Source organism: Hippoglossus hippoglossus, chromosome 4, assembly GCF_009819705.1.
Source record: "Hippoglossus hippoglossus isolate fHipHip1 chromosome 4, fHipHip1.pri, whole genome shotgun sequence".
Taxonomy (NCBI): Eukaryota; Metazoa; Chordata; class Actinopteri; order Pleuronectiformes; family Pleuronectidae; genus Hippoglossus; species Hippoglossus hippoglossus.
This window is the reverse complement of record NC_047154.1, coordinates 6,755,677-6,769,703: the sequence shown is the minus strand read 5'-3', so window position 1 is coordinate 6,769,703 and position 14,027 is coordinate 6,755,677. Positions and strand designations below refer to the sequence as shown.

General features: G+C 42.2%; 1 protein-coding gene across 4 annotated transcripts in view; it reads left to right on the top strand.

The window, feature by feature from the left end:
* The window catches only part of palld (palladin, cytoskeletal associated protein), a 56,341-nt gene that overhangs the window by 9,213 nt on the left and 33,101 nt on the right, over positions 1 to 14,027 (top strand). Inside the window, exon 1 of one of the 4 annotated variants that reach the window (XM_034582337.1) lies at positions 6,799 to 6,942. The exons of the other annotated variants lie outside the window; for them this stretch is intronic. The gene's annotated coding sequence lies outside the window, so the exon portion shown is untranslated. Of the gene's footprint in view, positions 1 to 6,798; positions 6,943 to 14,027 lie in introns of those variants that run through there. 4 annotated transcript variants of the gene reach the window in all.

Sequence of the window (14,027 nt, the reverse complement as noted above, 5' to 3'; positions counted from 1 at the left end):
CATTATTGTCAGTGGTAAGTTGAACTGATCTCTGACATTCATACATTAAAGATAAAAGATAGTTTTCAACGTTTTAGTATTAGTATTAGTGTGTCATTTAGTTTTATACAATTTGGTAAATGGTAAAAAAGAAAATGGACACCATGCAAAGGTTCGCTCACACCAAGAGATTCTAGCACTTGGATAACTTTTACCAGGGTCTTAGATCTTATTTCATCATCCTCATCATTAGGAAAGGCAAAGTGATTCAGATTTCCAAGGTCTATAAACATGGTCTGTGTTCTTGGCAGAAAGTAGTCACCATACCAGCTAACCAGTAGCCCTTCCTCCTACATCATGTGAAACAGACTGGGTATGAGGTCTTAGTGGGTGACCCATTGCTGACTCATGACGTAGCACGACTGAAATCCTGAGTGTTTGGCCTGTTTCAGGAAGGCCGTAATTTTTAATTCTCCCTCATGGGCTCATTTGATCTCTGCAGGGGGGGGGGGGGGGGGCGAGGGAAAGAGTGCTGGTATTTTTATACCTGCTTTTTTTCAGTTTTGCAAACATGATGTCATTTCATATTTAGGCTTCAAATAATGAGAGTGTCTGGAGTGACTGTGGGGGTGAGCGCTCATACTTAAAATTGATACTATGTGGGGACTATTTGACAAAGACCGAACATTCCTGAAACATGAAAACATGTAAGAAGGAGGAACTCTAACTACTGATACTGTATGGAGATTTTGCAAGTTGATGTGAGGTAGTCAGTTTGACGTATTACTTAGTTCTCACCATACTGATAACTGACTGTGTGTGTTATATGCGTACAGCGACGTGTTTAGAGCGTGAGTGCATTTGAGCTTGTTCACTGCACGCTGCCAAATAATTTTGTGATGTAAGCACAACTAGACAAAGCTACTTTCATGTATCACTGTCGAATCTGGCCCGCCACAGATTAGACTCATCGAGAGCAGTTAAACATTCGGACGGACGCACGTCAGCGTTATTCCTCACTGGTACGTTAATGTGACGAATGGAGCTGTTGTGTCCGAGCCTCGACGGTGGCCCCCGGCCGTGCACTGGCCTGGAGACAGAGTGTGAAGTTTCACCCAATGAGGTGAGACTTTTCCTTCTCCTCTTCCAGCTTTGGAGTCTTGGAGGCTCCTGACCTTGACCCCTGAACAAACACAGTCCCAGAATTCACTCTAAGCTCCTGACAGCCATCTTCCAGGACATTACAGCGGAGAAGGCGGCACTGAACACAGCTTAAACTGTGATGCGTGTCTTTCCAATACTCTTCAGCAGGCAAGACAACACAAGGCTCAAATTAAAAGTTCATTCCCTTTCCCTATTTATGTGGTAAGAGTAACTGACAGCATTTAAGTATTACCTTGTACATACCTTATAAGCGTAAGTACAACTGTATTATATTTACATGTGATAATCCAGAGGAAAAATCTAATAATGTTTTCTTTGTGCATGAAGCATATACGCAGCCAAAAGGAGTCTGGGCTCATTGACAGAAACATATTGAAATCACATTAGTGGGTGAGCCTTGTTCTCCATGATAGAGGATTAGGTTTCTGGGGTTCAAAACTATTTAATTTGGTATACATTATATAGTTGACATTATAAAGGAAGGAATGTTCTCCTTCTATCTTCAGTCTATGTAAAGAGAGTCAATAAATCATCACAAAGCTTAGCAGCCAGGCGAGAAAGGGTTAAATAAGAGAGGGAGTAGAAGTCAGGCTAGACGGAAATGAGATTTGTAGAGAATTATATAAGTGGATCAGTGACAGTTGAAGAAGTGGAATACCAGATTTAATATGAAGCATGTCTGTTGTGGACAAAGGCACCAGTCATGCACGGCAGGAGGAGAGTAATCCAAGACAAGTTCAACAGGAGGATGGGCAGAGGTAGCTCCATAAATCTTGACTCTGTACTGAGGCCTCTTCCAGAGAGCAAGCCTGTTTGACCTCACCGGTAAACACGCACACACACGCACCACGGCCATTAACCAACCGTGGTCAGTCACACTCGAATACTCAAACTACAATCAATCAGATCACAAGAGCTCAGGTTACATGAGTTTCACACAAAACCCAGGCTAACAAAAAAGGTCACCAGACACACTTCAACATGGTTTGGAGCTGGCAAGGCATTACAGCGCTCAGTTAGGGTTTGGAGTTTTGAGTCATCCGGGGCCTCTGGGTCTGTTCCGCAGCTGGGCCGTGGACCAGTAAGCACCAGGTTACATTCATCTGTTCACCTGTTAAATGACGCTCCGCCATTCTTTACGCTTGATAAGGCAACAGTCATTAGATTCAGCTTACGGTAATCTGCCGTTTGATGAGATATTTTGGGCTGTTATTTTTTCTGGACATCGTATTCCTGTGCGGCTGCCAAAGCGCTGCGTTTGAAGTGGAGCCCAATTCAATTATGTATCTAAAAAATATTGAAGTGGTGGAATTTAGAGTGTGTGTGTGTGTGTGTGTGTGTGTGTGTGTGTGTGTGTGTGTGTGTGTGTGTGTGTGTGTGTGTGTGTGTGTGTGTGTGTGTGTCGACTGTTCTTTTCGTCTGGATAGAAATAAGAGCAGACTCCTCTCTTGGTGCCTCATGCTGTACAATGTGCGAACACACGATGTGCACTTGGCTGTGTGAAAAATCCGAGGCTGCGCAGAGACGGTTGTTTTACGAGCAGATGAGAGGTCAAATGGGACTCGTAAAAACAAGCCTGAGTCTTCCTTCCCATGTGCATGTGACAGGATAACAGCTGCGTGGATGTCTTACATCGAAACTCACTATTTGCATCTTTGTTCCTTGGTCTCTCAGTGTTCGTCTTTTTCCATATCAGCTGAATAAAATGCTTTTTCCTTCCTTTCATTTCAGTGGTGAGACTCATGGTATCATGGGGGGAGACAGTTGTATGGGAGGGTGTCTGCAGGATTCAGTTTCATATGAGGAAAGGAGGAGGAGGAGGAAGAGAGAAAGATGCTCCATGTCTGGTGCATGTGTGTCTGATCAGAGCTCAGATCTAAGTCCATAACTCCAAAGTGAGGAGGAGAGGTCATAGAGCTCAATCACTGACAGCCAGCCCGGCCTGTTGTCTCTGTTGCCATTTATCTCCTGCAGAGTTTTGTTGGCAGAGTTTTTACAGTAACGTCTTGTCTTTTTCAGGCTCCAACACAGCAGAATTATAGGGTGTTACTGATTCCCTCTTTGAGATCAGACTAATACGTTTGAGCGGCATCTTGTCAGTGAGCGGCTCTCGACGCCCTGCCTCATGGATTTGACTCTGACTGGCCAAGGTTTGGCTTTAGGACTAAAAAGATGTTGATGTTGAGGAGCATCATCGACCCACGCTCCAGGAGGGGTGGTGTGGCTGTCATGGCAACAGATGTTTTTGTATGTTTGTGTGTTTGCATGTTTGTGGTAAGGTCGTGGGTGGTTGGTTAGAGGGGGAACATGCGCTTTTTTCTTTTTCCTGCTATATTTACTTATGGGCAGATGATCAGAAGTATGCTGCTTCCTCTGTATAACGACTTTCTTCACTCAGAAATTGCACCAAATTAACAAAACATCAACTGCTACAGGACAAAGGCAAACAATGTTTTAAATTAATGTTTTAAAGCTATAACTGTGCAGTAGGTGACTTACGTACGACCACAGATCTGCGCTCTGTGGGGCTCAGCTATTGCATTAACTCCATCTAATTGTTGTTCCCAGAAAGTCGTGATACAAACCGACAACAGACACAGGCCGTTCTGTGGTTTGTCTCCAGCTGTAATTACTCAGTGATTATGGTAGAACATGGAAATTTGTAAACAGATGAAATTCGCTGCACAGGATCTGACGTTAGCACTGACCATGTACTGTAAAAACCCACTGAAGCTGTTTGAGGAGAAGGTTTGGTTTACGTAAGTAAGTTACCTCTTATATCATTTCATATTAATAATAACTTCCTCCACCATCAAACCACAACAGACAGAATTAACATCACTTGTACCCTCAGCTGGTTTTACAAACAGTTACAAAAAAAATACCAAAAAAACAAATGTAACCTCAGTGAGAGTCCCAGCAGCAGTTGGCCGATGAGACCTCTGATGGTTCTGGCGAGACGTCCACTTCCTTTCACTTGAGGCTTCATGTTGCTGTCTAAATAAGTGCGCTCATTTATTTTATAAGGCTGATATGTTTAATTCTGGGCTATTCTGCATGTTGCTTTTTGTTGGTTTTTACAGCGTTTTATTTGACATTTCAAAGGATCTATCGTCCTCGCAGAATGACATCATGAGAGGACGTCGTCTCTGTTTTTGTTAGTGTCATTTGGTCTCCGTGGAGCGAAAACAGTGGTTGCGATGACAACAATTTTGGGATGTGAACTGACCCCTGAAAGACCAACAGCAAAATATTATGTGCAAGTTGTTGATTTAGTACGCATGGATTAATGTTTGACTGTTTGTGGTGTGATGTGATTCCTAGGGTGTTCCAGTATAAACATTGACCTTGTCAAGTAGACCTCATGGGGACCAAAGGCTGGTCTTAATGAGGCTTCATTAATTCATTTCTGAGGTCCTGGTTAAGGTCAGTGGTAAGTTATGAATTGTGGTTAGGTTAAGGTTAGGGTTAGCCATGAATTGGTCATGGTTAGGTTGGCTTAAAAACTCAAAACTCTAAATGAGTGTCACAGAGGTCAAGATATAAAAATACTTCTTCAGTACAATTCCCAGTTTAGTTCTTTAAAAAATGAAGACATACTTAATAAAAACACAGATTTAAGATGAGTTATAATTAAATGATTCCTAAGGTTTACCTTGAGCTTCCCCTCAAGGTGGAATAAAAATGTCAAATAATAGATTAAGTTAAGATTACAGTTTAAAAATAAAATTCATATTAATTCATATATACAAAATGTATACATAAGAATTGTCAATAACTAAAAGTATTTAATTAAATATGAATAATGTGGTAAATTGTGGGATAAGCATGTGATGTGGGTGCATACAACAAAGCTGGCAATTTGTAGGTTAATGTAGTGTAGTCAATGCAAAGGATGTGTGTGTGTTCCAGGTATCACTCAAGCTGTGGGGACATACATCTATTTACACAGTCACATTATGGGTTGACTTGTGTTCCCTATGGTGGCCAAAATCAAGTCCCCATTATGTAAATGATTAAATCTAATGACTTGTTTTAGGGTTAGGTTAATGTTAAGGTTAAGGTTACTATTAGGTTTAGATTTAGGTTAAGGTTAGAGTAAGGGTTAGGGTTAGGAAAGGTGTAACTATAAGGTTAGATAAGGTGAGAGTTAATGCAATGTCCTCAGAAGTAATGGAGACACGTGTGTGTGTGTGTGTGTGTGTGTGTGTGTGTGTGTGTGTGTGTGTGTGTGTGTGTGTGTGTGTGTGTGTGTGTGTGTGTGTGTGTGTGTGTGTGTGTGTGTTGCTCTGATGAAGAAACTTCTTTATTCTTACCGAGGAGGATGCCCGTCAGTCAGACAGTAATTAATAGGAACATCCAGAGACTGTAAAAGTCCTTCCTCTTATTAACTCCTGTTTTATTGTCACTTAGGGGAAGCACTGTGCTTTTCATGCTGTTATCACTACAAATGGGATGGAGCTCCTTCACACACCAAAAGAATCCGAATAAAAGAACCACATGATTACAGTGTGGGCCACTGGGGAAAATGTTAGTTAGGAGTGTTTTCCTCTCATCATAGATTATTATGTCACACAGTCACACACACACAGACACACAGAGAGCAGGCCTTCCTAGTAACAAGCACCACAAATATTCCCACCTGTCACGTCTCAGCGGTAGGGGCGCACTGGATCTTCAGTGACAGAGACTAAAATATCACTACTTCCTCCTGTATGAAAGCCTGGAGTAAGACTTAAACTCACCACACCCTTTCATTCTTCGGTGAATTGCACATCAAGCATCAACAAACCACAAATACCTGGGTTTTATATTCTGCTGACATTGGTGGATCTGAAGTCAGGAGTGTTTGGGTTTATTTTATCGTCACATTGTGTGTGTGTATGTGAGAAGCATGACCAGACACAGTAGCCACGACCATCTGTCTTGTACTTGCCAGGTGCTACCAATTCAAAGCGGTCCTATTTAGCTGCTGACTTATGCAAGCTATTTTTGTTCAGGCCTAACTGGGCTTTTTCAGTGGCCTACTCGCTTCTGGCACGTGGGATTTATTAAGTAAAGGCCAGTTTATTCAGTGTCCTCTCTTTTCCTGTAGCACTGTCGTCTTTTATCTCCATGATATCCCAGTCACACATCAGAGCCGCAGAGGTTTCCATGGCGACGGGGTCACTTGGCCGGAGCCCAGGGTTTGCTGTGGTGCTTTTGATGGTCAGCAGACTGTGGCCCGCAGTTGTATAGGAGCAGAAAAAAAGCAGGTTTGGCTTTTTGTTTGGGAGACAGATTCCAGAATGAAAACACATGGCCATGATTATGCTGGTTAAAATGTTTGTAGCCCACAAAATCTATAATTTAGAAGATGTTTACCTGCGTCAGGCTTCGAGGGTGGTATGGGTGGGATTTTTCCTAGTTATAAGGAAGGGGCAAAAACATGCAGACACTGGACTAATATGGATTAATTCAATGTGGGCCACTCTGGAACAGTTTTGGAGTTTGAAATGATGGACTCTTTCTGCTCTTCTGTCTTGTGTGAAATTTGGCAGCTCTGGACTGCTCCCTCCCTCTCTACCCTTGGCTCAGTCTAAGCAGTGTGTGTGTGTGTGTGTGTGTGTGTGCGCACGTGTGTGCGTGTGTGTGCATGTGTGTGTGTGTGTCTGGCTATGTGAGTCAGAGTGGCTGTCCCGGTGTGAGAGTGTCAGTGGCTCAGTATGTGTCATACTGTCAGGAGGAGAAGCTCTGTGAAGATCAAGGAACTCATTAGTGGCATTGGTTTAACTAAGTGGCAGCAGCACGACAGCGCGGGTAAGTTATGGATTGAACACTCAAGATATCTTTGTTAGTGATGTTATTAACTGGTGTACTCAGGTGAAAGTCAAAATAATTAAATCTCTTATTTGATCTTCGCAGTCTATAGCCACACATTATTGTCAGCAGGGGGATCATCAGATGAGAGTACAGTCATGTGGTTTGCATTTCCTTGAAGCTCACAGAGGATTTAGGTCTTTTTTGAGAACATTGATAACTTTTATTTTTTGCTGTGTAAAAAGTTAATGTTGGTTTCTGAAACGACAGCTAGTGGATTGTGTGTCATTCGTTTGAATGAACCCAAGGATAGTTTGCATTCTTTGTGAACAAAGAAAAAACTTCTTACAATACAGCTCCTGTCTCATGTAACTGAAAATTAACTGTTAAGTTAAATTAAGTTAAATTAAGTTAAATGAAGTTTCGGTGATTGTGTGTGTGTGTCTGTATGTGTACGTGGGGGTGGGGGATGTAACCCCTTGAGTGCCGAGGTTTGTGAATTTGTAGCTCAGCTGCTGCACATGTCTGTCACTATTTTGGTTGACTCTCTCTCTCTCTCTCTCTCTCTCTCTCTCTCTCTCTCACACACACACATTCATTCACTTCTACAATTTGTGTAGTATTAGCATATACATTATGTTATCTTATACAGTTACTAATAATGTATTACTAAGTGTAAACTGAGATCTGCTCTCCTGTCATGAATCATTTGATAATGTCTGTCGATGGACAACATGAGGGAGACTTTGCCAATCCAGCTGAACCCTCTCCCTCGTTTAACATTCCTAAGAGAAAAATATCCATCATTGCTTCCGGTCAGAGCTCAGACTGTCATCTGCAGCTGTCTGCTGTCCAGAATATTCCAGTGATCTCTGACCCATGATCCTGAACTGTGATTAACAAGGCTCCATCATCAGACAACTTCTGCTGCTGTATTAAGATAAAGATTTCCTGTTTCATCTTAATCAAGATATTTATGTTTGCATGCACTTCAGGCACATAGCACAACACTTAAACTGATATTTCCTTTTCAGTCCAGATGACAACACTCAAACAAATGGACTACAATGCAGTAGATCTGAACATCTACTCTGGCTTTATTTAGATCACTAATTTACAGTAATTAAGTAAGTTGGAACAAAAAAATATTGTTGCTCAAAATAGTAATTTCCCAAGATTATAACTGTATCAGTATAAAATGATGATTAAAATGATTCAACTACATTCTGACAAACTATAAGGCTGAATAGACTGAAGCTGCACTAATCATATTACTGGTCATTTGGGGGAACAACTCCACAGTCACATAAATCATTGACATATCATGGCCTCGTACAGTTAATATGGCCGACAAGTTAGCAAACGCATGTGTAAATTTATATATTCACCACATTAGCATTCATTTGTTTGTGTTGTGGTATATGGGTCCAGTGTACTTTTATCATTTTCCTCTTCTCTGTTTTGGTTTTCACCAACTTGTCAGAACCGCGTCTTGTATATATGTGCCCAAATGGTGACCAGCTAGTTGCTAATTTTGTCTGCTATTTGGTGCAGGCAGTTATGGTACAGTAAAATTATTAGAGCAAATTCAATTCACCGCTAAGAAATATGGGCCATAAAACTGAGAGATGCTAAAATGCTCCATAGAGCTGACGGCATCTGCAACTTCTGTCAATCACTCGTAATCGAAACGACTTTGAGCATTTGTTTATTTAACATAGCAACCAAGTGAGGGTCATAAACCGTATATAAAGATGGATGGTGATTCCCAAAAGTGAAGCCAAATCATCTCAACCGCCTCCTGTTGGCTGCCTCATCCATGTTAGTGGGTGGGATATGGACCAACCAAAAAAGTCAAAGTACACATCAAAAAAGCCTTTCTCAGATATGGTCTATGAGATTTTATGTAGTTCTTTGCGCACTGATATTTGTTCAAGTTGTTATTTTCCAAGTTAGTTTTATTCAGTTATTTGATGCTATGAAGACAGGGTGAAATGTCATGATCAACAGCTGAGACTGTCGAGTGTGTGTATCGGCAGGACATCAGTACTGAGGCTCCATCCCCCAATCACTACTGTGCAGACTGGCTCCAAATGACCCATGAGATATTTTGGCTTTATTTCTGGATCGTGGGAGAAAGCAGAGATGCATCCTGTGTCCGTCTATACCGTCTATGACCGCTGTTAGGTGCGAATGTAAACGCTAATTTGAGCATGCTAACAATCAGTTTTGATGCTCACATTCATCTTATTTCATGTTAGCATGGTGACTTTTGGGGATTTAGCACCAGACAAAAAGTGCTGCTGAGGCTGTTGGTGGTGCTAGCATGGCTAAAATATTGATCAGATACAGCTTCAAGTGCAGCTTCAATGTTATCACATAAAATTCACTTTTCTCTGTGTGAAGTGCAGGTAAATGATGCATTATGTGTGGCAAAATTTCAGTTATAAGGAGGGATGTGGTGGGCATAAGTATTTTTAGTGAGATTGTACTTCCAGACATTTCACTGAGACTTCCAGGGCTGCATTCATTGTTGGATTCCAGTCTGCATCCGTGGGAAGGAGGAAACCCAATCTGCTTTTCATCTTGTGTTGGGATGACTTATGAGATTTTTCTGTTGTGGATAATAAAACCAACGTTGCCTGCTATAGAATTTGGGTTGTTTCAGTAGACCTCTATTGTAGTTTGTAATTAGGGATAAAGACTGCCTTCAGTGGCTTGATGCCGCCCTTCTTGTCCAGTTGCACTTTGGTTGACTCCTGTGGTCCATCAGCTCGAAACTTAACTCCGAGACCAAACCTGGAAGTAAAATCAAAGACAAACATGTCTGTGGAAATATACATCTTGTCTTCCCATGTCGTATATCTCCTAGTGATTGCTGATTGATTTGTGGCTGGTTTTTACAAGGCTCTTCACCCCTACATCCTGTCAAGGTTATTTTTTGTGATGGAACACTCCTTCCTACTTTCTCTCTTCCCTCTGCGCTCCGGCCTCCACTCGTTTGGGTTTGTGGTGAAATTGAGCCTTGCTTCATAAGATTTTCCATCAACAGCAGCAAATAACAACAGGGTCAGATGAGGAGAGTGTGGCCCTTAGCGTGCACTACCGAGGCCGGGGCAACAGGCTGGGGTTTGGCCTTGCCTGTGGTATGCTCTCTTCTTCAGAATGAGAAAAGGTTAGCATAGCGAGCAACATCAAACTGAGATCATCCTCCCGTTGATGTTTGAGGCGTCATCTGGCCTCAATTGCCTTAAGTGAGATGTGTATAATTGCTTTCTTACATGCTAGAGAGCGGCTGACAGGCCGGTTGATGGCGATAGTGGTTTCGTCATCATCTTGGCTGGATCCCGTAGGGTGGGAGCTGAACGAATAGGCGAGGTATTACTCTATTTACCTTCGGCTGTTTTGTATACATGTTCCGAATAGTTGTGTTTTATGATGGTATTGTGTAAAGAGGAAATGGGTGGTGAAGCTATGTTCTGCCAAGAAACTTCTACCTTCACTCAGTTCCCTCACTGCTTTTCTTACACACCCTGCTTCCTCTCCGAACGAGCCTGCTGATGGTTGAATTCCTCCTGTGCCTCCTGGACTGTATGTGACTCAACAAAGTCAAACCGGCCCACCCCCCAGAGAAAGCACGCCATGCTGTTTAGGCCGAGCACCACGTTCAGCACATTCCAAAGAAATAGAGAGGAGATTAAATAAACGTTACCGTCTGTCTCCAAATGAGTTTACTCAGTAATTATGCATAATGGTCGATCATTAAGGCTAATTAATAAGAGTTTGTTTTATTGTTGTGCTTGTTTACGCATCCTAGTTTATGCTCTGTCAACCCTCAGAGGAGCACAAGCTGATGAGTCTTGGGCCTCAACTCTGTGTTTTGTCAAATTGTACACAAACAAATTCACGTTTCCATTCCATTACTCTGACTGAGCAAATCGTCTGTGTTTTAAATCTAGTGAGGAGACTCTTTATGCCATAACCACAATGGAAAACTACTGAGGACATTTAATAAAGCATAAAAAAAAATTGTCAGACCACTGATAAATACAGAGCCCCTGAAGGGTCATGGCGAGAATATGCTTTGCGTTACCTCACAATACTTTTGCGTAACCTTACAATAATTTCCCCTTCCCATCATGCAACATCATCATGGTATTATAAGTGCACAAGTGTGCAGTCATCTGTTTATCTGAAGTTGTCCTGAGCACAGTAACTGGTTCCAAATGAATCCGACAGCACCCTGCGTTCTTCTGGAGAGACCTCCTAATCTAAGAAAGTGTTTTAAATTGACTTTACAAATTTTCCTATACAACCATGCCTACTATATGTATATGTACTATAAAAAAATAATTAAGTTGATCAATACTGCAGGGGTGAGGTGGGAGAATAAGGTCGGCATAATATGGCTCAGGAGGAATAAAAGAAGAAAAGTATTGGGGGGTAACGCAAGAGTTATTGATTCTCGCTGTGACCCTTCAGGGGCTCCGATAACTTTACATTTTTGTTCATAAGTTGCTGCATGAAAATTCTATTCTCGAGTTAAGGCCACCCTGTGGAAAACACACATCCCTGCTGTTTGCTGGCCTGTGTTCACCATAGTTACACACACACACACAACACACACAACACACACAACACACAGAACCTCCAACAGCCACAACATCCCCATCACAAAAACCAAAGTCATTAGTCTAATGATGTCATGTGTTACACTAAGCCCGTTCCGGTATGTGTTTTATTTAACAGCGCTCAAAAAATGTCCAAATGATTCTCCTGTATTGAAGGGGATTTGTATCGTGCAGCCCACATCAAACTTGGAGCATATGGCTGCCCAGTCCACAGAGAATTGTTTTGATTAATTCAGTGAGTGACTTAAAAAGAGAGTTCTGAAGTCTAACCAGCAGAAGAAACCTGAGTTTCCCAATCAAATCCACAGCAGACATGGCAGTCACCCCAATGAGTTGTTTTCCCTTTTTTCCTCTGCCTGCTTATAATCTGGAAAAATGGATTCCAAAACCACACCGACATATTGGTTTGCTCAAACAATCAAGGTTTTAGACTCTGTCAGTTTTGTACCAAAGAATTTGGCCTGTTTTTGTATAGCTAAGTGAAGTCACACAGGATTCCTGCGTTGTCCCAGCCTTCCTCTGTCTGGATCGTGTGTGTGATGCCGGCGTGTCTGGAGCACGGCATGATGAGTCCTGGCCTCCATTTCCTCCAGGGCTAACACGCCAGTAGATAAGGTCTCCCTGCTCGTGCCACAGACAGCTCTTCATTAGTGTTGGGTTATGATCTGTTTCCTGTCATTTAACACACCGGCATCTGGCTGCAGGATAGACCCAGCCAGGTTTCCTTTGTTTCACTTCATCAAGCGATAAGACAGAGGTTGGGCCCTGAGGATCCTGCTGTTTGATGGGGGGAGGTTGGCATGAAAACAACGGTACGGAGAGAAAGCAGAGTGACAAGGCTCAGCATTGCGCCACCTGTCACTGCTTCTTAGGAATCGCTCAGCGTGATCCATCGCAGTCATGACAGAGTGCATAGTTTTTCCTGTCTGACCCAGCCTGACTCATGCGCATTCACCTCCAGCTCCTTCACCCTTCATTCATTCATTCACTTTCTCTGTCTCGCTCTGTGTTCTCACACCCCCGCTCCGTCAGGTGTAAATCCTCGACTATGAGGTGCTGTCTGAATATTTTTGGCTGATAGATTGCTCTCTGGAACAAGAGTCAGCCTGCTGTTTGACACCAGAGTGCATAAAATCAAGTAATGGCCATGCAGCAGGATGTGGGGAACTTCTATACTCGTGTCAGCGTTCTTTCCGGACGGAACAGCTGTTCTTCCGGCATTTTGGGAATTCCTGCCCCTCCTCCTGTCAGTGCAGAGGTCGAGAGGTGAACTAGACATGTATGCCCTTTCTTTTAATAAGGTGCTGATAGGCTGAACAGAGTATAGTGTGTCAGGCGAGTGTGGGTACAAAAATATTTTATCTGTGCCAACAAAAGCAATAGACTCCATCAATCAATTAATCAAATTTATTTGTATACCCAATATTCACAAATTAATATTAGTGATTATAAAGGTGCAACATCCTTTTTCCTTAACCCTCAACAAGAGTGAAGAAAAAATCTTGACAATCAACAAATCATGACATTTGTTTGTGATGTGAGCCCTGTTGTGTGATCCTGTACTTGATGTGGTAACATGGTACTTGGGGTGGATGGGTCTCCTTTAATCATAACTCTGTGAAGATAGATGAGACAGAGGAAGCTGGTTGTGTCGTAGACTCTCATCCCTCCTGGGTCTCAGATCAAGGGAACAAAGTTAGCAGACCCCAGGGAGCGGGTCGGCTAACTCTGACTTTGTTAGCAGCGCTTTGACTGGAAGGAGGGAAAGGGTGTATCTGCTTCCCGTAACCCGGCGTCTCGTCTGTGCCTAAGGCTGGCTGATTTTTGGCAGATATGGAAACTCAGACATGCCCAGAGGGTGTGTGTGTGAGTGTCTGAATGACTAGTTACTGATGTGAGTCCCACTGGCAGGCCTCCATCATATTCGCCAAAGGTACATTTAAGTTCAATTATTTGTCAGAAAGAGTGATGGTCCTTGCTTGTCAAATAAGATTTTTTATTGAAAAGGTAAATTCATTTCATGATTCATGATTGCTATGGCTTGTGGTCTACAATGTAAAAAATTCTTTACTGGAATTTTTATTTCTTTTGGCAAGAGGTGAAGCCACAAGACCCATTTTTTTTATAAAGCTCTAAATCCCTTGGTCTACAAACGAACCATATTGTCTACACGCTTTCCACTTTTTAAAGACCGATTCAAAAAGTGTGGCTGCCAGTGTCGCTGCATACGCTGATCTTAACAATTAAGTTGGTGTAATGCCCAGTAATGACCAAATTTACTTATATATAATAAACCATGAATTTCTTTGGGGTACTGTCTAGACTGACTACTCCTACAAGTCACCAGAAATTGAACACATAAATTTACACACAAAAGTGATCAGTTCCAGTCACAGAAAAATCTACACTCATAAACACATAAACAGGCAAGGGTAAAATGTTAAATGGATTGCC